At 44.9% G+C, this 25,969-nt stretch overlaps 2 protein-coding genes across 7 annotated transcripts in view; one reads left to right on the top strand and one right to left on the bottom strand.

The window, feature by feature from the left end:
- LOC146822122 (uncharacterized) overlaps positions 1-25,969 on the top strand; it is a 517,517-nt gene that overhangs the window by 425,883 nt on the left and 65,665 nt on the right. The gene's annotated exons all lie outside the window — the stretch shown is intronic.
- MAPRE3 (microtubule associated protein RP/EB family member 3) overlaps positions 1-25,969 on the bottom strand; it is a 767,705-nt gene that overhangs the window by 708,257 nt on the left and 33,479 nt on the right. The gene's annotated exons all lie outside the window — the stretch shown is intronic.

The following is a 25,969-nucleotide window of genomic DNA, read 5'->3' as shown; positions in this document are numbered from 1 at the left end:
TCCAAAAAGGTTGGAGTTGAAAACTCTCTTCATGTTAGCTTGAGCCCTATCCAGGGCAGTAAAGGTTGCGACGTATTTAACAATAGATTTAATCATGTCCTCTCCGAAGAGGAGTCCTTTAGGGTTATCGGAGGGTTATTTTTCTGCCAAATCACCCAGTTTCGGGTTAATCTTGGTGAGGATAGTTCTCCTTCTTTCGATGTTGAGGCTAGAGTTGGCATTCCCGAGGAGTACTATGGCCCTTTGGCTCCAGCCTCGAATGAGGTTAACGTCAAGGGGGGTGTTGGAAATGTGTGATTCTTCGGCTAGGTCTAGAATCCTTGTGAGTGGTCCAAGGATGTCGAGTAGGCGGTCTTGACAACCTTTGAGAGCTCTTTCTAGGCCTTTTCTAGGGTCCTTCCCCAATTTGAATAGGAATTTTATAAGGTCGGGGTCGAGGTTGGGGGTTTGCGAGACCTTATCTTGGATGGAGGGTCTTGGACACTCTGATCTCAGGGTGTTTCTGGTGTCTCGTTCGAGATAGTTTCTTAGCCACCTAGTAATACATTTAGAGACGTGTTCTTGAGGGAACCATTTTGAGCTATTGGGGTGTGAAATATTGAGGGGAGAACATTTCCTCTCCTAGGGGGTTGAGGATAACATTTTTAGAGGAAGAAGGGGAGTCGAGGTAAACGGGGTTGTTTAATTCGACGTCTTGGTCATCTAGGTCTAGTACGAATTCATCGTAAGGGAGACTGCATCAAACTGATTAGAATTGGAATTTGTGCCGCGGGGGACACCCATCATATTTGTGCCAATGGGGACACCCATCATATTTGTGCCACGAGGGACACCATTATCATTTGAGGCGCGATGGCCTCCCATCATAAGTGAGGTGCTAGGACCTCCCATATCAATTGAGGTGCTTCGACCTCCCAAATTGCAGTCAAAAGGGTGATCGCAGTTTTTTGATTTTTTTACGCTGACTACTGAGTCCATCGGGGAGATCACCACGGGGAAGGGAGAGAGACCTCTTAGAGGACATCACCTCTTTGAAAGTAGAAAGCATACAGGATCTCATTTCTTTCTGAAGGAAAGCTTTAAAGTAATTTTTGTCATGAATGGGGGAGCTGGCAGTAGCCTCGTCTGAATCAAGGTCTGACATGTTGGGAAAAGCTGTTAAGATTGGCCTTGAAATTATTTGAAATAAATAATTAAACTGGTTAAGGTGGTTAAGCTACCTTTTTCTTTTTATAATCAGGGTAACTTAAAATGGTGGCAGGAAGGCTTTGAATATTGGAATTAGCCTGCTTTAAATATTGGTATTAGCCTGTATAGGCAGGCAAGCTTTAAATATTGGTATTAGCCTCCTTTAAATATTGGTATTAGCCTGTATAGGCTAAAAGAAGTATCCCCCCCTTTTTTTTTTTTGTAACTAAGTACGAAAGGTCTCTGGCAGCAGCTGATCACAGCGAAGTAACTGAAAGCTTCGCTCGAGCTCAGCTGCTGCCGGGGAGGTGATTAGAGGAAGGCCCGTAGGGGGGAGGGTGGTGTGACGGCACCGTTGCTAAGGTGCTTTTCTCCAAGGGAAAGACGCGCTCACGAGGACGGTGCGAGCGCGTCGGAGAAATTTGACAATGCCTTTAAAATAAGCAGGATAAATCGAACTGTGCCGGTTTGCCATGAAGAAAAGGGAGCGGAATGGATGTGCGAGTGATACCTTAGAAATGAAGGAAGGGAGTTCGTCCTCGCTGAGAAGGGAAAGTAAGACGATAGAAGGTAATCCCTACGGAGGTAGGGAGGGGTGAAAATGAGACGACGACCTTAATAGGAAGTCGTATGAAGGGGGGAGGGGGGGGGGGGGGTAAATAAACCAGGGTCACCCACAAAACAGGCTATTGAGGCAAAACCCCAAGGAATAGTAATGAAGTGTAAAAAGAGGAAACCATTTGAATAGAGAAGAGCAGTAGATAGAAATTGAAAACACAATACGAAGGCATATAAATCATGACATTGTCTAAAAGTAAGCAGGAGGAGATGATACTTATCTGCTTGTGAGCCGCATTTAAAAGAGGCAGTCTGTTTGTCCCTCATGCCATTTATAGCCTGTGCTCACCGCATTCTAGAACTGTTTTCTCTTAGTGATGTAGTGCGGCTGCTTGTGATCTGCATTAAAGGATTAATGCATAATGTAGCCTCCGGTCTTGTAATGAAATTAATGGGGTTGCTTGGGCATAGGACGGTTAGCTTTAAAAAATTTAGTAATATAACATTTTAGGGAAAGGTATGAGTGAGTGGCATGTGTTAGAGGAAAAGTGCTTGGGGGAATTCTCCAAAGCATTGGGGATGTGTGTGATAAGCTCTTCAGGTGCAGGTGTGTCAAATGAGGTCTAACGGGGATTGTGTGAAAGTAGCCTCTGTGAGAGAGATATGGAGTGTGTAAACTGCAGACCTAGATCGGTTCATGCAGATGATCCAGCTTCAGTTTGATGTCAAGCACTTTGCTTTGGGAGTGCATAGGAGATTTGAGTTCTGGTTAGCAATAACAGCAGTTAGGTGATTAATGCCTAGACGGTGGAGTTCATTTTATCGAGAGTCAGTTTCTGTGCTGTTGTTCTGGTGTATGTGAACATGCTCAGGAGGTTGGTTGACAAAAAGAGGCTAGATAAGGTTGTGGTGGGGGGACTACTCAGAGGAATGTGAATTTGGTACCCAACAGTATTTTGGGCTGTATAAGTGTCCAAAAATCTTTTTTCAGGCGTTTGAGTGATAATGAGAAGATGAACTGGAGGACAGCAACTTCTAATGTTACTGTTGGTAGGGACAGTAATGGTAAGCATGGTGTGGTAGAGTGCATGGTGTGAGGTTAGGGTGGACTGTATGGAAGTTGAAATACACAAGTAGAACAGATTGTGAAGGGTGGAATCTATGGGGGGGGGTGGAATGTCACTTTGCAGGGGGTCTAGCTGTCCGCTTACCTGTATCTTCAATTAAAGCAGTTTCTTCACAGTTCAGACCCGACATCCTTCTTGTAACAATGGCGGCGAGGAGGGGATATGTGGACAGCCCTATTCCATGCATATTTTGAGGCGTTGGAGGATAAGAAGTGTTTGCCTCAAAGACAACTATCCCTCTTAAAGTTATTATAAGGAGCCATCCATGGAGTAGGCTTGATTCTGCTAGCCAATGCAAAAGGTGTTGCGATCTTTAGGATATTTAACAATGTGCTGAATTTTAGCACACTTTTTTTTTTTGAAAGGGAGAGATTTGTATGTTCTTTAAGAATTAAAAAAGCAACGCGTATTGGTCAAGGAGGGTTTAGATCTCAGTCTGAGACTGTGGGGTTTGTGTTATTTGAGGGCAGCTTTGGATAGGTTACAAAGGAATATGATCTTTGACGTACTGGTTATATGCATCATGGACAACCAAAAGCAAACTATCACTGCAGTCAGGTAGAGGGTAAGGCCGAGGTAGAACTACTCAGGTAAACCCCCTTCACTTCAGCACACACAAACCAGGTCTTTGCAGATACACAGCACAGCATATACTTCTATAATTGCTAAAGCAAAAACAGATTTCATATTGGTTTCCTAAGTTTACACCTGGAAACTTGAAACTGTGGCAGGTTTCCAGGCCCACTTCTGTAAACTTTTGAGAATTCCTAAATGTTGTGACTCAGCACTCACATAGACCTGTGGGTGCCTTTGTGACTATATTTTAAGATTTAAGAAAGGAGCTGCTAATTTGTTTTTTACACATTGCCCATAAAGGCTTTAAACTGACTCTTCATTATTATTATTATTTTTTTAAATGGTGGTATCCCTCCAACATTTTTTATGTATCGTCAAGACAGGGCTCGCGCTGTCTCTTCGAGACATGTTGTATAGACTTTGTGGCTTTCTGCCCACCCGTAAGCTTCCCATTTGCTAGCTCCATCCAAGGTTCGAAAAATCCACTCGCTATGGCGAGCCAGATTTAATCAGGACGAGGTATTTTTAGGGCCTACTAGCCAGTTCTAGCGACCTGACAACAGGTGTTGACCTTGCTCACAAAGTGAATGAGTAATAAAGATGCCTTTAAGTCTTTATCTTGTCCCATTTGTTCGACTTTCAGAGACAGGTCAAAAGTCAGTTTGTCTTCCTACATTTAGTTTTCTTTCTGTGAATGAAATTAGAGAATTTTGTAAAGTGAACGTGACAACCGCGCTGTGCTAAACATGTGAAATGGAAGGCTGTAAGATTTCAGGTTTTTTTTCTAACACAACAGTGAAATAGCTAATAAGTGAAAATATATTTCACTAGTTATGAAGACACATTTTTGTAATTCTGTGGTGAAACTAAAGATTTTTATAGCATTAAAATAAATCAGGACACTTTACTTGATGATGTGCAAATATTTTTTTTTTTTGCTGAAACCCAATTTCCAAACATTGTTTATGCGCTATATAGTTTTATCAGTAAAACTACATTTTTGTGAGAACGTCGTGTGGCCATTTCAATGGAAAAAGTGTTATTTTTAAATTATAGTGCACTACCACATCATGCTTTAGCAATATATTTATGAAAACTTGGTTTTTAAACATGAACTGAGAAATATTCCTGCTCCTGCCCAGATGACAATGCTATCCTGTTTTGTTCTGTTGCATCTTCTACGGAAATATTTGTTCTTTTTGTCCAGAGCGGTCAGACAACAGGTGATTCAAGCTCTGATTATATCCAGGCTGGATTATGGGAATGGAGTCTATCTTGGCATGCCTAGATTCTTGCTGGACAGGCTTCAGCTTGTCCAGAATGCAGAAGCCCGTACCATCTTTGAGCTCCCTCGGAATGCGCGTGTGTCCCACCTTCTGAGGAGTCTGCACTGGCTCCCGGAAAGGAAACGAATAGTTTTAAAAACTTGGCTTGGCACACAGAAAGCCCTATATGGGGAGGGACCAGGTTACCTTCAACATAGCATTTCCTTCTACACTCCGCGAAGAAATCTTTGCTCCGTCGATCTGTTGCTGGCCTATGTCCCCGTTTTAAAAAGTCCAGGCTGGGAGGTAAGTCTCTCTCTTTCCTGGGGCCCTTCCACTGGAACAAAATGCCACTTCATCTCAGATGCATTGAATCCACTCCCTTGTCCTGAACAAAACTGAAAACATGGCTTTTTTCTTGCCGCTAAGCTCTCTTCTTCCATGCTACTACCGTTCAGCTTTAGCACCAGGACACTCTTTGGAGTAAAAGTGCGCTCTACAAATATCCCCACATAGACAGACATCAGAGAACTAAGAGGCAAGCCATGGATCATGTGTACCAGATATGTGTGCTTAATTCTTGTTATACAAACGTTAGTGTCTAGTAAATAAAAAGAGCTTTTTTGTACAACAAACTGTGAACTAGCATATTAGAAGGTGTTCTCTAATGTGATAATAAAGAAAAAGGCGGCTCCATTAGACAAAATATTTGCCCAGTGTTAGAAATGGGGGTCTCTAGTTGGCAATGGTTTGCACCTTTGTCGAAATAGGGACCCTTGATTCTAGTCAAGGAAAGGGGGATACACTCCTATAATAACCCCTGCTCACCCCCTTGGTAGCTTGGCACGAGCAGACAGGCTTATCTCAGAGGCAGTGTGTAAAGCATTTGTGAACAAATACAGTAATTCAGTGAAAACACTACAAATGGACACCACACCAGTTTAGAAAAATAAGTAATCTTTATCTAGATTTAACACAAGACCAAACGACAAAAATCCACAATAGAGTATTCAAAAATATGACTTTCAAATGTTAGAAATAGCTTCGTTCAATGTAGATGGCAAATGCGACACTTTACTCTGAACGTACCTTGGATGCGTAACGCAATAAAAACAAAAGAGGTGCAGGGAAGGCGATACGTCAGTTCCTTGCTCCGGGGGAGGCAATGTGTCTGTTCCTTACCGGAGAAGAGGGGATGCGTCTGTTTCTTACTGTGTCCCGGTAACGATGTGACAAGATGGAACCTCGATGCGATGCGACAATCCGGTGCGATGCAACAAGATGGCGTCTTTGAAGCGATGCGACAAGCTGGAGACGATGCGTGCACGCCCGATGGCCGTGCGGCGAAATCAATGGTTTCTTGAGCCACGACAGGCCCTGCGACGCACTTCTCCGGTGATGCGCTGGCAACTTCTGCGGCGGCAACACGCTTCTCCGGCGATGCGACACGCTTCCTCAGCGATGCAACGGCAAACAGTTACGGCGGCAGCACGCTGCTTCGGCGATGCGACGGCAACAGCTGTGTCGGGAACAAGCTTCTTCCTCGTAGCGTCGCGCTTCCAGCTCCCAGCGACACGCAGTCTCTGGAGGTCCTAAAAACACAAGAGGGGGAAGATAGAGTACTAGATGGCCACATCCCAGATAGAACGATCTCAATGATATATAAAAAAACGTATAAATAACATGCCAGACCCTCTTCACTTTGAGAGAAATGGTCCAAAGATGGTATCGAGATGGATGACGAGGAATGGCAGGACGCCGTTTCTTCGCCCAGAGTCGTGGCAATACCTGCTCGTCTCCAATTAGTCCAGCTTAAAATCCTCCATAGGGTTTATGTGACTGGACCTCAGCTGGTACGAATGGGGAGATTGGACAAGGGCGAGTGCAGACAGGGGTCTGGTCAGGTTGGCACCTTTATGCATATAATTTGAGAATGTGAGTTTATATAACCTTATTGGCGCCTTATACACGACACCATTAATGCAGTCTTGTCCACACATCTTCGCCTGGACGCCCGCAGATGCTTATTAAATATATGGGAGTCGACAGACCTAAATGATTACACAACACATTGGGTTACTTTGGGGCTTATGATTGCAAAGAGAAATATTGCCCAGCGGTGGGGAGCACTACTCCCACCTACAGTGAGAGACTGGGAGAAAGATTTGGACTGGTTAATGTTTCGGGAGAAAACAGTGTATGTGGTCCGAGGATGCCCTAAGAAGTGAACTCGAGTGTGGGGTTTGTGGAATGCCTATCGGGGGGGATACATGTCAACCTCCCCTTGCCGCAAGCAATGAAGATCCCCCTTCGCCCTAGACTTTTCAGGCTATATTCGGTAATGGTTTCTATTGCCTATTGTAGTAGTGCTGCTGGATTTATGACTTCCTCTGTAATGCGATTGAAATGCTGATATTTGTTAATAAAAAGTAGGAGGGACCTCTCTGTAGGTACAATTTCCAGCAATTTTCAGAATAGCACACTAGGCCGATCAGCTCACTTTCCCAGGAAGATGAGTTTTAGCGGCAAGACATCTGCAGCTTTCTTACTGATCCTCACTCATACCAGCAACCTTGTAGTTCACAGGACGGGAAAATATGACACAAGTTAGGACAGACTAGCCTGTTGTGGGGTTGGAAAGATCAAACACAGGGGAGCTGTCACAGGGTTACTTCTCCTTCAGCAAACCCACCGTACACCACCATGCCCACCGCTAGCCTTGCAGCAGTTGGAACAAGATCACAGAAGAACAGCTCACCACCTCCCTCAGCAAATCCCCTCCACCAAAATCCATGGACGTTATTACCTCAGCACACAAACTCCGCCGATAGATCTCCAACTACTCCAACACTCTGGCTCCCCTGAAGAAAGCACCAGGCAAACAACACTTCAAGAAAGCCAGCTGGTTCTGTCCCGCCATTCATGAGTCCACACGCACCTGTAGATGGAGAAATGGAGGAGCAGCAAGGCCCCAAAAGACCAATCGGCCGTCAAGACTGCTGTCACCGCACACCACCACCTCATTAGAACAACAAAGAAAGCAGCCCTACAAGAAAGGATTTACACCAATGCACTCAATAGTAAAGAACTTTTCCCCGTGGTCAAAGAATTCCCCAGACCCAACACAGAGACAGCCGACATCCCACCCTCCCAAGACATCTGCAACAACTTCCACAGCAAGATTAAGTAGATATACAACAGCTTCGACAGCCTCGTTAACCAACACCCTCCCGTCCCGCCCACAACCTTCACACCCAACATCACCAGACTCCAACAGACCCTACTCATCTGGACTCCCCTGCCCTGGAATGGATCTGCTCCTTCCTGACCGGCCGAACACAGAGTCAGACTACCACCGTTCCACTCTGAACCCACAGAGAACAGCTGCGGAGTACCTCAGGGCTCCTCCCTGAGCCCACTCTCTTCAACATCTACATGGCCCCTCTCGCAGCCATCGCCAAGAACCACGGACTCAACATAATCTCCTATGCAGACAACACCCAGCTGATTCTCTCTCTCACCAACAAACCCACAGTCACCAAGAACAACTTCCACAACGGGATAAAAGATGTCGCCACCTGGATGAAGAACAGCTGCCTCAAACTCAACTCAGAGAAGAGCAAAGTCCTCAGGATGGGCTCCACCCCCTTCGCCTGGGTGACTCCTGGTGACCCGCAGCCCTTGGAACTCCCACCCCCCACACCCACAGACCACACACGAAACCTTGGCATCATCCTTGACTCCTCGCTCACCATGAGCCGCCGGTAGATCAATGCTGTCTCATCAGCCTGTTTCCACATGCTACACCTGCTCCGAAAGATCTTCAAGTGGATTCACGAGTCCAGAAAGACGGTCACCCACGCTCTCAGCAGCAGCAGCAGCAGAATAGACTATGGCAATGCACTCTACACCAACATCACCCAGAAACTCCTCAAGAAACTGCAGACCATTCAGAACGCCTCCGCCAGACTTATCCTCAACATCCCCCGCTGCAGCCACATCACCGGCCACCTGAGAGACCTCCACTGGCTCCCAGTAAACAAAAGAATCACCTTCAAGCTCCTCACACATGCCTACAAAACAATCAGGGTAAGCAATCTCAATTGAATCATCTTTACATCATGAAACACGAGTATAAACAAACTTGTTACTGTATTTGGTGAAGCGATGTGTATGCAACCTGTAAATATGAAGTTAAAAAGTCAATGGCAATTCAACCTTTCATCTTTCTAATACTTGAATTAGCAGTATTAAATTAGGCAGTGGTAGAGGGGCGGAGCTTGCCGCACCGCAAGATGGCCGCATGAGAAGGGAGCTCTGTGCGCCATCGGCATTATACAACAACTATCCGGACATTCAGCACTCCCCGCCGGGAACACTGCAGAGATCTGAGCGGTTGACACCCGGAGCTCTCCTCTGATACCGCGTTTGCTGAGTTAACAGCCCCGGAACTGTGCGATGCAGCCTGGGCCTCGCGGCCTGGAGAATAACCGCCAGCATTGGGGAGTTATGACCGCTGACGCTGCGGCGCCCCGAGCACTCCTTCCACCGGCGGAGACGGGAGCATGATCGGAATCCCCAGTGCTACGATACGGGCACTGCTGGAGGAGCCCCCGGGACCTGCTGCGCTCCAGAAGAGGTGTGGCTGCACCCGATGCCTGGTAGCCGAACAGTGGGGACTCGGTGGCAGAGGATCACTCACCCAACACTGCTCCCCTACCAACACTGATTAACGAAGGCTGCACACCTGTGGAGCCCCTGTGTTCGCACCTGTTAGGCGCCACTCTGCGGTCATCCCTGCAGCTGCGTCCCGAAGGTGAGATCCTGGCCTCCCCCCCGCGTGGTGCGTGGCTGGGGAGCGAGCCGGGCCTCCTTGGGACCTACTCAATCCTGCGCGCTGCTCCTGCGTGACCTGTGGCTTTCCACTTGGGGATTGTCCCCTAAGCATTGGCTGGACTGCCTGGGGTTGTTGTGCTCCCCCTGTCTCAGGGAGGAAATCTTCGCCATTTGTAGCCCCGCCACCGGAACTCTGCACCTAGGGGGACAGTGGGCTATAGCTGCCCCAACTGCATCAGGGGCCCCTCTGGACCTGTGAGGAGCAAAGCAGGCTTGCAGAACCCTTACGAGACCTACCCCCGAGCTGCGGCATCCCTGCCCTTCTGGGTCCGAGGGTGTGCTGTGAACCTTAGACGGAGCGATTGCCTGGTACCCGGGAGATGGAGAAGGCACAGCGCAGACGACGACGACTTGGCCCGGGGCGGAGAGACGACGCTCTATGGCGTACTGCACCTACAGGGCCATGCTAGAATAGACCCCGAACACGCCTAGCAGGTAGCCTGGCCACATCGCTTGCCCAGCAAAGAACGGAGTTCAGGAGCAAGGCTTGAGACACCAGTGGTCCGGCCTACCCTATCATTGCTACCTAGGAAACGGCCCTTGAACCCCGAGACCATAAGCCATGGGCAAGGTTGACAAGACACAGACAAAACTGATCTTTGATCCCAAAAGAACTAGAACCAGAGACACGGGTGGCGCATGCTCTGCTGACACCCAGATGGAGGCCTCGGAAGAAGAACTGGGGAAGGTGGAACAAATGTTCACAGCAGTCCAGAAAAGTTTACTGGTGATAGATAGGAAGATCGACTCACTGGTCTTTCGCATGGACAGAATGTCAGAACAATTCGACAAACATGCAGAACGTATAGACATGGCAGATCATAGAATCACTGAAGCAGAAGAGGCCCAAACCAAAACGGACTCGATTAAAAAACAAATGGCCAAAGCGCTCACGACCCTGCAGGACAAGGCGGAGGACCTGGAAGCCCGCTCCAGAAGAAGCAACATCCGCATAACTGGCCTTCCGGAGTCCACCCAGATGACCAATGCTGAACAGTTCACAGAAAAACTCCTAATTACTTTGCTGGAGCGCAACACTTTCTCAGATATATTTGTAGTGGAAAGAGTCCACCGCTCTCTGGGACCACGCCCGCCACCAGGGCCCGGCTCCCCCTACGCCCGCTGATAGCGAAACTGCTGAATTATCGAGACAGAGACTCTGCCCTGCAGCGGGTTAGGGAACTAGGGGAGCTTCAATACGAGGGCTCGGCAATCTCCCTCTACCCAGACTTTACGATGAAAGTCCAAGAAGCGAGACGCCAGTTCACCACTGTTAAAAGACAAATCCGTGACCAGAATATTGCCTATGCCATGCTCTACCCGGCCAGGATGAGAGTCACCCTCAATGGGTCATCCCGTATTTTCTCGGATCCTAAAGTATTGCAAAAGACACTAAAAGACCTTCCGGAGGAAGCAACAGCTGGAGATGCAGAGGTGGGCCAAAACGACACAGAATGACATTCCGGAACTCGGGAGTCCCTCCCACCCCCCAAAGTATCCCCCGCTGGAGATGCCGAAAGAGTATATAAGCATGCGTTACATACCCGAACTTGGTGCTATTGGTCTGTGGTGCTCCCGCCATTTCTCCCACCTGTAAGCCGCTAGCCGAGAAACGTGTTAACCAGAACTTTTGCAAGTATCACTGTTATTTACCTATTTGGCTGCATTAGTGACTGTTTATCCTACCATAAAGTACTAGCTCCTAGTTATCCTACTCTAACACGCCTTCAGGAAGAGGTTCTTTGAAGGTTATAAATGTTTGGCCGTGATCTCTTCTTAATTGCATGCTAAGGCTGATAGAAGCCTAGTTGAGTCCGAATGTCCACACTTATTCGAACCTACGTGGATTAATGCCGATGGTTGCCTGATGTACTGTGGTAATATCCGCCCCCACGTGTTACACATTTCATGGCTTGTTGCCTGATTTTTCTAAAGGGAATGGACAGGGTGGGAGGAGGTGGGGTCGCTGACTGTGCTAAGTTGGGGATTGCATGGCGTGGGAGGGGGGGGGAAGGTAGTTTCTAGGGGTTTCTTTCTTTTAGCTTTTTACTGTCCTTATGTTGGTCACGATGGAAAAAATGCACAGGGAACACACACTAACAACCCTAGGAGGCTTATCAACTCCCACCTACCCTTCACTAAGGAGCACCGACACATTGCTGCTGAGTGCCCACCATCACCTCCCTAGCCCTCACGGAGGATAGAATACGGTTGCTGACTTGGAATATTAGGGGCCTCAATGACCAACACAAAACCAGGAAAGTTATGGCATACCTTGCCAGACACAATATCGATATAGTGGCGCTGTTGCAGGAAACACATCTCCCCAGGACTAGTCTCCCACTGGCCTTGGAAACGAATCCGTGGGACCTTTCACACAGCAGGCTTCACCTCGCACGCCAGAGGGGTGCTTACTTGGATTAACCCCAGATCTCAACTTGCCCTAGAAAAAATACACACGGACACCGATGATAGATTCACAAAATCCACATGTAAGGGAAGGGGCAGGCGTGCATATTAATGAATGTGTATGGCTCAAACTATGAATGCCCCCAATTCTTCCACAACTTGTTAACCTTAGTGCTCCAACTACCCCCGCTTCCGCTTATATGGGGAGGCGATTTCAACTGCATACTGAACCCGGACATTGACCTCTCGGGAGGCCCGATACGACGCCAGTCTAGGGCAGCTAGAACAATCGCAGATATCCTGACTGAGCTTGAAATGATTGATGTCTGAGGCTGGCGGATTCACACACTACTCCCCCACTCACAACCTGCATACTAGGATCGATTACTGGTTTTTGGCAAGATCCCTAGGGCACGCTGTTTGAGATTGCGAGGTGCTCCCCCGCTCTTATTCTGATCATTCCCTCCTCCATTCACCAGGCGGTTTGCCCCGTATGCCCTACTAGATGAAGTATTCAGGTCTGAGATAGCAGAGGCCAGACAGTTTTTTACTACCAATGTTGGGTCAGTCAAGTAGTTTGCCACGGTCTGGGAAGCGTTAAAAGTCTATATTCATGGCATAGCAATATCTAAGCACTCAGGAGTGCTTAAGTCCATTAGAGGACAGCTCGCTCTTCTGGAACAGGAGTTGGCGAGACTCGAGAGGGAAGTACTGGCTGGAGGTAACAATCATCGGAGGCCCTCCAATCCACATAAGAAGAATATCACCTGGAGGCCGATAGAGAGGTTAAACTGATGGGAAAATGCGCTATAGCGAGAACCTATGGGGAGGGGGAGCGCCCTGGTGCCTTTTTAGCGGCCCTTGTGAAGGGACACCGTGCGGCCACTCAACCCATAGAGGTCTTCTCGGACACGGGTGAGAAGATAACTGACCAGGATGCGGTAGCGGAGCAGTTTAGAGCATTTTATGCTGAATTATACCGCTCCAGATCCCATGGCACGGATGCAGACATGCAGGCCCATCTAGAATACATAAAATTACCCTGGCTGTCGAATAGCCACAGAGAGTATTTAATGAGACCTCTAGAGACCTGGGAAATTCATAACGCACTGAGTTCAATGCGCTCCGGCGGGGCGCCGGGCTAGGATGGCCCTACCGTTGCGTTTTATAAAGAATTCAAAGATCAACTTACCCCTCATCTGATGTCCCTGTTTGAGGAGCTGGGAGAAAGTGGAATTATGGCACCTGCTGATTGCTATCTCCACATGACTGTGCTGCATATAGTCCCCTATTCCTCTTAAATGTAGACACGAAAATGTTCGGTAAAATCCTGGCAAATCGCCTGGGCCCCCTTCTCACAATCCTAGTAGGCCGGGAGCAAGCGGGATTTGTCCCGGGAAGGACTCTAACCCATAATTTACGTACAGTATTTAGCACAATCCAACATATCAACACCAAAGTAGCCACGATCTTCCTAGACGCGGAAAAAGCATTCAATTTGGTGGAATGAAACTGCATGGTACTGGTGCTCGAACGCATGGGTTTGGGTAGCCTATTTCTGCACCTAGTGAAAACGCTCTATAACGCTCCAACTGCCCGCGTGCGAGTGGGCAATACAGTCACAGCGCCATTGAAGCGATCTTGAGGCACACGGCAGGGATGTCCACTTTCCCCGTTGCTATATGCCATAGTCGCATAACTGCTGGCCTACGCCCTTCGACAATATCATAGCCACAGAGGGATCAGGTCCCCTGCATAAAACTCATAATTTCATCCTATGCCGATGATCCCTTACTATATGTTCGGGGCCCAGCGGCTAATCTCTCTCCAATATTGCGAGCAGTGGTGAGATTTGGAGAGTTCTCCGGACTAAAAATCAACTGGGCAAAGTTTCCAATCCCATCTCTCTTTAGTCACAAGATCTTCCCATCGTTATGTATTAACCAGATTGAGATTAGGCCTCGTGCACCATCTAGTTGCGTTTCCTATGATGAACCAGCACCCAGTTACCCCTTGTCCTTGTGACGGGTCCACAAAAAAAAGCACTTTGCACTTTGTTTTTATGTGATCTTTTTCTGCCTATAAGGATTGTCTATCTCAAGCCCTTGTTTAAAAAGTATGAAACCAATACCATCAATGCTGCTATGACCCTACTTTTTGCACTCAACGACCCTGATGTATGTTTTTATACTGCTACATTTATTTTAAGTTCAATTAAGATAAGAAAGAGTATGCTGTTCTAACGTGAACCTTTATCCTTCATTAAGTTAGGGACAGTCCTATTGCTCCTGCACTCTACGCACTTTGCACTTTAGCTTTTGTACTTTTTAAGCCTTTGCGAGTTGATCCTTCTCTATCGCTATTAATATCAGGTACGCTGCTCTGAGTCCATTGTTTACATCTGGAGTTTTGTTTTAACTTACGCACTATATACCGGACATTGAAAAGCCTCGATGGTTCCCCCTAATGTAAATATGCAATGCTATTCTGTGCTTACTGTTTATTTTAAGAGAAGATAACCATGGTCTGTTGGATATTGTAAAATGATAACTGTATGTGTTTTAATATTATATGTGGATCTGCATCATGGTATTTTAGTATGTCATGTGCTATATATTGTGCTTCTATGGTTGTATGTCCCAACCGAATAAAGCTTATTTTGAATTGAATTGAACTGGGCAAAGTCCATTATTCTTCCCTTAATTCCTGTGATGCTTCCTGTAGACCTTGACTTTCCCTTGACTTGATCGACAGATCCAGTATGCTACTTAGGGATCCAGATTCACAAAGATTCAGAGGTGGTGCTCCTAGAAAAGTACGGCAAGGCCATAGTTAAATTAGAGGATGATGTCAATCAGTGGATTCGCCTGCCTCTCTCGCTCCTGGGTAGGATCTCCATTATGAAAATGGTAGTGGTGCCCCGATTTCTCTTTCTGTTTTCAAATATCCCGATTGATTTGCCAGCACATTTATTTATATATCATGCAAATGCCTCTGACACCATAGATCACAATTTTTTATTTTTTATCAGCAGGTCTATTTATTGACTGCGAGTTTTAATTTAATTATTACAATCTGCAATTATTTGAAACAAGTAGAACACTTCTTCATTTTGACAAACACATGTCCTTTACATAAAACGTAGAAAATTCTTTACATTTTCACAGTAACTTTGTGACATATCAACAAACATAAATAAAGTACTTTAAACAAACGGAAAAATTATTGCACTACAGTACTTAGATATCCAATTTTGTGAATTGTGGGGACTCAAACTTATTGGTTCCTCAACATTAACTGCTTATTGTGGTCCTGAGCAGGGTCAGAGAGGAATATTTCAGAGTAGTTCTAGAGAGCAGTAACTAAATTGTTGTTTTTGCTCTTCGGGGGACGCTAGTGTCGGATTTTTATCCCAAGCGTATCTGGATCTCTGCTAGCCAACGCGTTTCGACCTATGTGGTGTTGGACCTATATTTTATTCATAAGGTCTTCGTCAGGGCTCATATGTAGTTCCAATGGGGCATCTTTTTCTATCGGTTATAGGTTGGTGACATCTTCTTTGCCCTTTTAGTTGGTTCTTGGGGTGAAGGAATAACATGTGTTTCTGGTTCGATCTCTCTTTTGGCGGCTAGTTTCTCTTGCTGTTCGTAAGGTTGTAGGTGCCGACTTGCTTCTTGTTCGGCGTTTCCTTCGTCTACGTCCTCAACAGTTGGAAAAAAGCTCCGTTACCGGAGCTTTTTTCCAACTGTTGAGGATATAAAAATTGAGGATATAAAAATTTACCATATAGATTCTGGCCTCTGATAACCTTATAGAATCTTTCCCCCAGTTTCATATCCCTAAGCACATTTATTTAAGCGCCTGAAAACGCTGCTAATAAAACTGGCTTGGGCCAAAGCAACTTCGAGTTAGGTGGGACATTCTTACCCTCCCCTATGAGATGCGGGGGCTGGGGGCCCCTGACCTAGATCTTTATTATCGGGCCACTCAGGCCTCACATGCATACTATTGCCTACATCAACAGACCCCTCCCCCATCTCCACATAGAACGGATTGCGATGGCCCCAGAACACCTGTTGGCTGCTCTGTTCTGCACAGCAAAGCATTGTGCAGGAACCTTGGACTCGATCAATGCGACCGCACACGCCTGGCAAAACCTGCTGAACCGCCAAGCAACCTCTATCCTTTACTCTCCTATCACGCCCCTGAAATGGTGCGCGCGGCTCCCGGAACTCACTACGCCAAAGGTCACTGGGGCTCTCCATGCATTGGGTATAGATACATCGGAGACCTTTTTCTTGAAGGGAAGGGACGAATTGGTGGACAATGACACAACTATGTCCACTTTAATGCTATTCCATTATTTTAAGGTCCGAAGTGCGCTGCTAGGGGATGACTTGCTGGAGCTGCCGTGTGCAAATGTGCCTTTTCAGGGGCACACCGGTGCGGGGTTCACCCTTAAGTTTGTCCACAGGTACTTAGACTAACAAAGAAGAGATTGGCACTGAAGCTGGATTTCAAAATAACAAGTTTATTTATCACTCATGAGTGGGACTACATCAGTACAACACTCTCAGGCGCTGTGGGAGGTAGTACATGGAATACAAAAACCGTGGGCCTTTTATACACAGTTTGTTGCAGAGTAAGTATGTAGTTACAAATAGAAGGTACAGGCCTACACAGTAATAGATACTGACAAACAGGGGCAGATGAATATCACTTAGTCAGCAAAGTGGGAGGGGAAACAGAACTGCTTACATCAGTAGTATGATAGACAGTTACATTCTCAAACAGGTGCATTCTAGCAGCTACAGGCCTTCCTGAGCTCATACATTGCTCTGGCTCAGTACAGAAGGAGTTAACTAAAGTTGATGGCTCAAGCAGAATAGAAAACCAGGCAACAGTGAAGACGGCAGAATCACAAGGCTAACAAAATGGATGCTGGAAACAAGATGGCTTCAACTCTTGCTAACAGCAATTATTTTTGATTTCCACAGCCGGAGGTGCTGGCATTCACCGCCATGCTTCGCACCGAGTCACCGTGCCGATTAGTTGCACACATTTATAAAAAGACACAAGACCCACGCGTAACCAATATGTTAAAGCAAGACTGGAATGGCAGCGCGACCTGAACCTGGCAATAGATGATAACATGTGTATATATTGTTGTAGTGCCACTAAACGCATTTCCCTCAACGGAAGACATCGCCTTATTCAATTCAAATTCCTCAACCGAGTTTATCACACACACGTTCGACTTCTTAAATTTGGGTTGCGAGATTCTGACAGCTGTGAGAGGTGCGGGGAGAGAGGGGCATATTTCCTGCACTTGGCATGGACCTGCCCCCTATTGCATCCTTCTGGATGCAAATGTTTGCTTAACTAAGCGACATCACAGACAAACAGATTGGCCCGGATCCATTATTGGCCATACTGCATTACTCGGAACGTCTTAAAAAGGATATTAGGCGTCTAGTTGACATGGGCCCACTGACTGACCCAATTGACTAGAGACATGCGGTTTTGCAACACTCAAGCTGAACTAAACAGCAAATTACTACCCCCAGAAGCCGACCCAAAAATGTTGGGAATTTATACAACACCTACCTAGCAAGTCAGGCACAAAAGAGTTTGATAACATTATGTATGTGCACACCCAACTTTGGGAAGAACTCAAACTTCACTGGTTCATAATAGCAACTAGTTCTGTAACACCTTGATTATTCTATCATGTGATGTATGTTTATGACTGCAATGACTTATGGCGTAGGATTGCTTTTACATGTGATTCCCTGATGATTTATCTCCGATACAGTTTGTAAATGCTGACTTGGAATATTCCCCTCCCCTGCCTCCACCCCCCCATTGTTCAGTTTTTTCCTTTGTTTCTTATTGTTTCGATTTGTCTGCACTGAATTTTTTTTGATTAAAGACAATTACAAATAATTAAAAAAAGAAATAGAGCAAGTAAAAAGGAATAGAACAATTTGCCTCGGATAAGCTGAAATATTTGAACAGTTTTATTTGACAGCTAATAAACAGACTGGTAAAAAAATATATATATATTAGGCAGTGGTAAAACCAGTACAATGTAGTCCAAAGAGACAACTGCGGCAGCAAGTGTGACACAAACAAACAAATTAGTTATTATTCAACATTTGCCATTGGTTATTGGATGACTCAATGTGATTTGAACATAAGGTTTCCAGTATTGACTTTGCTTTTTCGCAATTCTTTATTTTTACAAGTTAGTCTAAATTCTTGAATAGAAATAAACCAAGACTACTAATCACAGAATGTAATCATTTGTTAACGGAGAGTCCAGGACCGGAACCAAAGTGTCCCACAGACATTGAATCATATACAAGTACTGGACATAGAGATCTATATAACCAAAATCCTGAATAGCAAAGAACATACTGGTGCAGTGTGCATTCATAGTGTGCAAATAAACATTTGCGCAAAGTGTTTATATTTGGCTACCAACACGCACTTTCACACCTAACAATGCTTTCAAACATGCTAAACCCGTTTGTCTCTGTGAGATCACTTTCTGCTCTTGATAAATGTGTAATAGGAGTATTTATTTCGAAGCTTGAGCATCTTTGAGGGATGGGTGAAAGTATGATCAAAAAGAGGTCTAATGATTCAACCTATATCATAAAAGTCACTTTTAGCCAACCACACCTTCGATCATGAGGGCCTACAGTTTTGCTTTTTTCCATTAAACAAATGGACTTAAAAGTACCAGAATACAAAGTGCTGCCAACTAAAAACTAGGCCTGGCTCAAGCAGAAAGACAAGACATCAGGTCAGTTGGCAGCTGTTATATTTCGTTGTTTGGCATGAGACATACTGTCTTCTGCTGAAACTCTGGTCAACCAAAGAAGAAGGAGAATTCTGGGACAGTAGACCCCATTCACACGAGTTAGAACAATCTTCACTGAAGGGCCTTTGTTGATAGGAGTGGGAGTTTCCTTTGCCTTCTGTGAAGTGGATTTCCCATCAAATTTCCCTGAATTTCTAGCAAATTTCTATGGCCTGTCTGTGGCTATGTCCAGTTGTAACCTTTCTTAAACTCCCATTTTTAGCAAAGATGCAGCACAATGTAATAAACATAGGAGAACCTATCAAGAAGCTGTTAAGAGCATCCAAAAGCACTGCTGTGTCGGAGAGCCACTAACCCAAACGAGGGAGAGCTTTAATATATGTCACAAACTGACCAACCCTGATGGCCTAAGAACAGCCCAATCAGCTTTACGGCAATCAAAATTTCCAAGATATGGGACACTGTCTCCTGCAACATCATCCCCATACTTTTCTACCCCATTCCCAAACCCCATGGCAAACCTCCATCACCACCTCCCAAAAAATGTCTATGGAGGACTTGTTCAGACTGGCCCAAAAAAAAATACTCAAAAGGTCTAATTTCCAGCAGGAAGATTGCATGAAAAAAGTCCTCTCTTCTTTAGAGGAGGGTCTCTCTTCTGCAATAAATACCTCCTTCCTCTTTGGAGCTTTGCAAAGCCTTCCACAACATAATATTACCACATCCCTCCTCAAGAAATCTCAGAAGACTCAAACAGCTGATTAACTATCGACCAATCTCTAACCTATCCAGCAACTAGACACCTTCAAGAGTATCTAGAACATAATCAGGAACACAATTACCATCACTGTGGGTTTGCCCCACACCACCTACCTAACACCTCTCTTAAACCATCCTTTTGACCTGACCCGAAAACTTTTTTTTTATTAGTGACATGAACAACACTTGATATTAACGTGTAAAGAGCTGGGCTGTCCTTCCTGGCCAGTTCCGCACACTGAATAAATACGCTCAAAAAATAAAAACAACAATATAAACATGTTAAAGCCCTGCAACTTGCTTCATACCACCATTTGTATGGCCTGCTTCTCCATACCCCCATTTCAAGATTCTTCTGTAGACACCCATTTCTACGACATGCACTCTCTTAACAGCCAGATTTCTATGGACAATCTCCCTACTTTCTAATCTTTTTAACATTGTCCCATCTTTCCACCCCATTTTTTGGATTGTTATACACCACAAGGTTTATGAAATGCCACTCCATTCTATACTTCGTGTCATCCCCAGTCTTCATGCCCTTCTTTTTTCAGGCACAGTTCTCAAATATGAGCAGACACTGACAAAGTCAGCAGTAGCAATGGCTGGCACAGGGTAGCCCAAGTACATATGAAGCCCTAAAGAAAAACACAGAATCCTAACAATCTGCTTGCCAATGGGGATAGCTCCCCAGATAGAGGATTGTACCTCTTTGGTGTACAGTTTTCGCAGCCATATATACCAGAACTCATGGTATCCCTTCAATAGCAGTAATACCAGAGATAGTAAGACAAATACAGAATGAGTATGGAGCAGAACGTAAAAGGGGAGGCAGCTGCGGTGGCAATACGCCAACGCCTGAGGGATTTCACTCCTTTACAACAGGAGCGTTAATTACCTAAAATTATCGAAGACACCTATGCCGAATTAGGTAGAGATAGTTTAGGAGCTAGAGCAACAAAACCTCAACTCATGGGTGGACCTGAAAAGGATAACACCAAGAAGGGACCGGAGTCTTCCAAGAAGAAATTGGAAAATAAAAAACAACAGGAGCCCTCCGGAAGAAGGTACAACCTTAGGAATCGTGATAACAGTAAGAAACCGGAAAGGTATCAGAATACGGATACATGTTCCTCTCGTTCCTTTCAGTGTTCATCAAAAAACTCCAGGAGGGAATAAAGATCAGAACACAGACAAAGTCCAGAGACGCATGTTGCATTTCGGACTATAATATCAAAAAAGAAGATAAACCAAAATCAAAACCTCAATTAAAAAAGTAGAAGGTAGCAGGTGTTAAAGTTAGACATGCCCAGAATTCTGAGGACTCAACTTCTGAAAGGGGAATGGGCTACGACGATCCTAGACAGTGCAGCAGTAGTAACAATAGCCCGCCAGAACCTGATGGAATTTCTGGTGACAGCGGAGTTGAATGAACACATCACAGTGGAAACACCCGATACAAGGGTACGTGTCCCACATCAGTTACATGAAATAACACTCCCAATGGAGGGGACAGCTATATGCAAATCGGTCTTGTCCCTGTGCCTCATGGGAACAGTCCAGCCTGAACTGCCAAGCCATGTCTTCCCTGGACCGAAAACAAGCATCATGTGACTGGTTTCGGGTTAACCTCACTCATCAGCCAGGCTAGCTTCAATCCAGTGGCAAAGTGAGCAAGGGACCCACGTCTGGGCATACCCTGCCAACTTAGGGAAAAGATTGCCACCTGAGATGGTTTTGGAGAGCCGAAGGGGGGAGAAACAGTAATTTTACCAGCTTTTTCCGACCTCATTCCGATATACTTAAAACATTCATACACGTAGCAGTGGCCGGTAGCACTTGCTGTAACATTATATTGCAACCATGTAGGGTGGGATGCTGAGCCACCTCAATATGTAATCCCAGTAAAAAAATACTCCGACTTCTCAGAGACAGTACCCTATTAAAGAAGCGAAAAAACAAGTTAGAGAGATATTAGATCAAGTTGAACACAAGGGTCTTCAATGAATAACCCTTTGTTTCCTGTAATGAAACCTGATCATTCATATGGTCTAGTTTTAGACTACAGACAGCTGAACACATGCACAAAGACATTTGCAGTACAGAATGCACACAGTGCCGTATTAATGAATAACATTGTGCAGAAAAAATACAAAACAACACGAGATATCTCAAATGGATTCTTCTGCCAAAATATAGCACTGAAAACAGGTATTTGACAGCATTCTCAGCCCTCTGCTCTCAGCGTCAATTCTGTTGACTCCCACAAGGTTATAAGAATGGCCCCAGGTTGTTCTCAGCTAGGGTAACATAGTTACTTCAAAATTTGGATGAGGAGGCATTGTCCTATCTAGATTATATTTATCTGGCAGATGATGATTTAATGGATCATTTGACCAGGGTGAGCAACATAATTTTGGGGTTCGCCTCTGAGGGCTACAAATTCAATTAAAAATAATCAGCCCACCTCAATGTCCTATTCTTGGGATATGAGTTATCAAGTGAAAGCAAAAGCCTAGCAGCTAACTTTTTAGAAAAGTGTGCACTGCTCCAACCTGCTAAACTTTGAAAAATGTACAATCCATATTGGGATTCCCAAACTTTGGCAGAACACACATTTTAGATTACGCAGAAAAGTGAAACCTTTCTACGATTTAATTAGACCTGATTTTTCAATCAGACATTTGACACAGGATCCCACAGATATCCTTTGTTCTCTACAAGCTGACATAATAGCTTAAAAATATTTACACACGTGTAAATACCACAAATCTTGTGATCCGTGTAATCGCGGGTCAACCAGGGTACACTTACCTAACCTTCAATGAAGGCGAAACAGTGCCCATAGCATACATACCACACTTGTACACAAATGCTGAAATGCGTTTTGCTTCTACAGAAAAAATTCTGACAGCAGTACAGCCTGCTGTAGTGAGAGAAAGAGCACTGATTCAGGGGAAACAAATAATTGTCGTAACTCCAGTACCAGCCTTAGAGGCTGTTACAAAGGCAAGCGTATCAAATGCTAAAGCTTTACATCCGAGATGGATACAATGGGCTAATTCTCTCACTGCAACAGATGTAAGACTACAAATGTGATTCTACACTAAAAACACAAGCATTCCTGCAATACGAACAAGAATATCCTCTCCTGAATGAAAAAATGCCTCTAGATCAGCATGAATACATTATTTACACCAACGGTTCTGCTCAGCCTGCCATAGGAAGTAAACAACAACACAGACAGCTTGTACGACTGTAAAAGGACATATGCAGGACGGCAAGTTCCATCCTAGCAGTACAAAGACACAGTCTTTAGAAGATTGCACAGCTAGTAGAATTAAAAGCGTTATTACTGGCACTAATACAAACGGATCGGGAATTCCCACACTTATAGTGTGCGATTCGTTTTGCTGTGTCCAGTCTTCCAATGAATATCTTCACTACTGGGTTCAGAATGGGTTCAAAGACTCAAAACCTTGCACAATAAAGCATAAAATGCTTTGGGAAGAAGTGGCAGAGTTGAAAAAAGACTTGCCGAGAAATCATGTGATATACACGCCGAGTCATCAACGTGATGGCGTTCAAGTTGATGGGAATTCATTGGCTGATGAAGCAGCAAAGGGGGCAGTTCGAACTGCCGCCGTAGCTGCAATCACTCGTTCTAGTACGAGAATAGACGGAAGCACAATGGTAGCTGTCATTGCTTCACGCAAAAACAGCACAGCCTTGCCGAAAGGTTTTCCACTCAAGTACTCCTACAAGTTAGATTCAAAGAACATTCCATATGCTCGAATTCCAGGAGTGGGGGATAGAGTAATACCGAACATGGATCGCAGATTAGGTTTAATTCTAGCTGCACACAAGGGTCTGGGGTTCTGCACACGCAGGGTTTACGGAGACTGTTTCATTACTAAAACAACGCTATTGGTGGCCTGGTCTAATGAAATAGACGAAAGCGTTTGTACTTAAGTGCAACATCTGTCAGCAGATGAAGGGTTCGACCGTAGCAACCAAAAACACCACTACTTATATCAGACAGACCTCACGCATGGGTCTATTTGGACCACTGCGGCCCCTTACTATCAGATGGGGCTTACAAGTACATCTTTGAGGCAGTGGATTCATGTTCTAGATTCCTGTGGGTTTGGCCTCAGCGCTCGGCTGACGCTCAAACTGTTATAAAAGATTTCGGAGTCTTCATAGGGACATACGCAGTTGGCACATTACATTCTGACCGCGGCCCCGTGTTTAGCTCTAGAGCTTACAAGGAAGCCATGGGAAGTTTGGGCGTAGCACTGCAGTACTCCTCGCCGTACCATCCCGAGGGAAATTCGGTCGAGGAGAGGAAAAAACGGGACTTAAAGCAATCTTTAAGAGCAAGGGTATTAGGTTTGGGTGGTATTTGGGTCAGTCACATATATGGGGTCCAGAGGGCACTAAATAATATGTTAAGAAGTTCCCTAGGAGGTGTCACCCCTTATGAAGTCCTATTTAGAACGAGAACGTGGGTACCAGATCTCTATTATGAAAGCACAGTGGTGGATGAGAAACCTTTTGATTTCAATAAACGTTTGGCTGTTTTACAGGATCTCAATGAATTCCGGGCACTACAGAGCAACGTGCAAGTAAAATGCACTACCGCTGGAGAAGTCAAATCAGTCACAGCAAGCACTGCCTGGATCCCAAAAGTCGGGGATCTGGTCAGAGAAAAGATTGTGTACAAGAAATAATTTGGGCCATCCTACAGAAAGCCTGTACATGTCCTGACAGTCGAAGGAACATGAACTGTACTTCTTCCACCTCTTGCTGGAAAGAAAAAAAGAGATTAGTCTCAATTGATCTGATCAAACCACACTATGTGGCCAATCCTAAATAGCAGGCCACGTGGGCTCCTGGGTAGCCACTGTTCTCCTCTCGCTACCATACAGGAAGTTCAGAGAGAAAGACTTATAACATTCGAAGAGTCTTCTATACGTAGTAATGAAGTTACCAACAACATAATGGAACTCGTTCCTATTGAAACAGATCATCAACACCCAAATGAAACACAGATATCAATTTGACCTACAACTGACATTTACATCAATATGCCTCTACAGGAGACACCTACCAGTTCATCAAAACCTGCTGAGCTACCAAAGATAGATCGAGCCGCATCTGGATACTTCATCGATTTTTGCAATTTTTCTCTTGATTCAAGTTAACCTGAGTCACTGCCAGCTCCAGTTTCCCCCCAAAAACAATTTCAAGATTTCTAAATTTTTCTGAAAAAGACATATCTAGTCTCACATGGCTACAACTCTGGATAATCACCGGAATACTTTTCCTACTGTTCTGGATAGGGTTAGTGACTGTCTTTTTCTTACTCGTGAATGGACACTATGTTCCAGAACGCTCCACAACATCACATGTGAACTTGGTACTGAAACCTCAAACGTCATCACATCGTGAACAAAGAGACCTGTCCTATGTGAACAACACAGCAGTTCCAGTTCAAGAGGGTATAGTTTGGGATGTGGTTTCATATGATGTATTAGGTCCCACTGAACTCTTGAAAACACCACATGTATTCAAACGTTTTTAAATAATATCACCTAGTGCATACTGTGACGATTGATATTTTGAAACTGTAAATAATGTTCTCTGATTTAGAACTGTCTGCAGCATTTACGAAGAATAAGAAGGAACTGTTTGATGGCACCATTGATTTTAACACTAAGTACTGTTATCAACATTATGGTCATCACTTTATGCATAAAACAAGTGCACCACGTAATGTTTTCACATACCACCAATGGGAACATTTCCCAACACCACCGAAAGGTAATTCAAAAATGTTTGCACAGAAGTTTGCTTACTTTTCTGGGTTTAATACATCAGATCCACACTAATATTATAAGCTTGCACCTGCATCTGCAAAGAAAAGTATGCTCACCAACACAACACAGATATACTCTGCATCCATTATTGCCGAACTGTCTGAACAGGACACAATAGACATAAAATATATCTTGGGTACTAAGGACTGCCAGGTTCAGGGAACAGAGGCACTATTCAGCAGGGAACAGAGGCACTATTCAGAGAATGCCACATACCACAACAAATCATCTTCCTTAACACTGTGCAACAGACTACCTGTCTTAGGTCAGCCAAGATTAGGGATTGGAACACACCAAGTATTACCTCGTGTTCACACTTTGAGGGTTGGCAAAATTACACAGAAATTGGTGATGGTACACTAGATAACATCATGCAGGACATTTCATACAATTCAACAGAACCCAATTGGAAAGGATGGTTAGTTTGGCCTGTAGACACGAATAGGTATCAGTCAAGATTCAGGGGTACCACCGAATGAT

This window comes from Triturus cristatus, chromosome 6, assembly GCF_964204655.1.
Source record: "Triturus cristatus chromosome 6, aTriCri1.1, whole genome shotgun sequence".
Taxonomy (NCBI): Eukaryota; Metazoa; Chordata; class Amphibia; order Caudata; family Salamandridae; genus Triturus; species Triturus cristatus.
The sequence above is the reverse complement of the archived record's forward strand: the minus strand, read 5'-3'. Positions and strand labels throughout refer to the sequence as shown.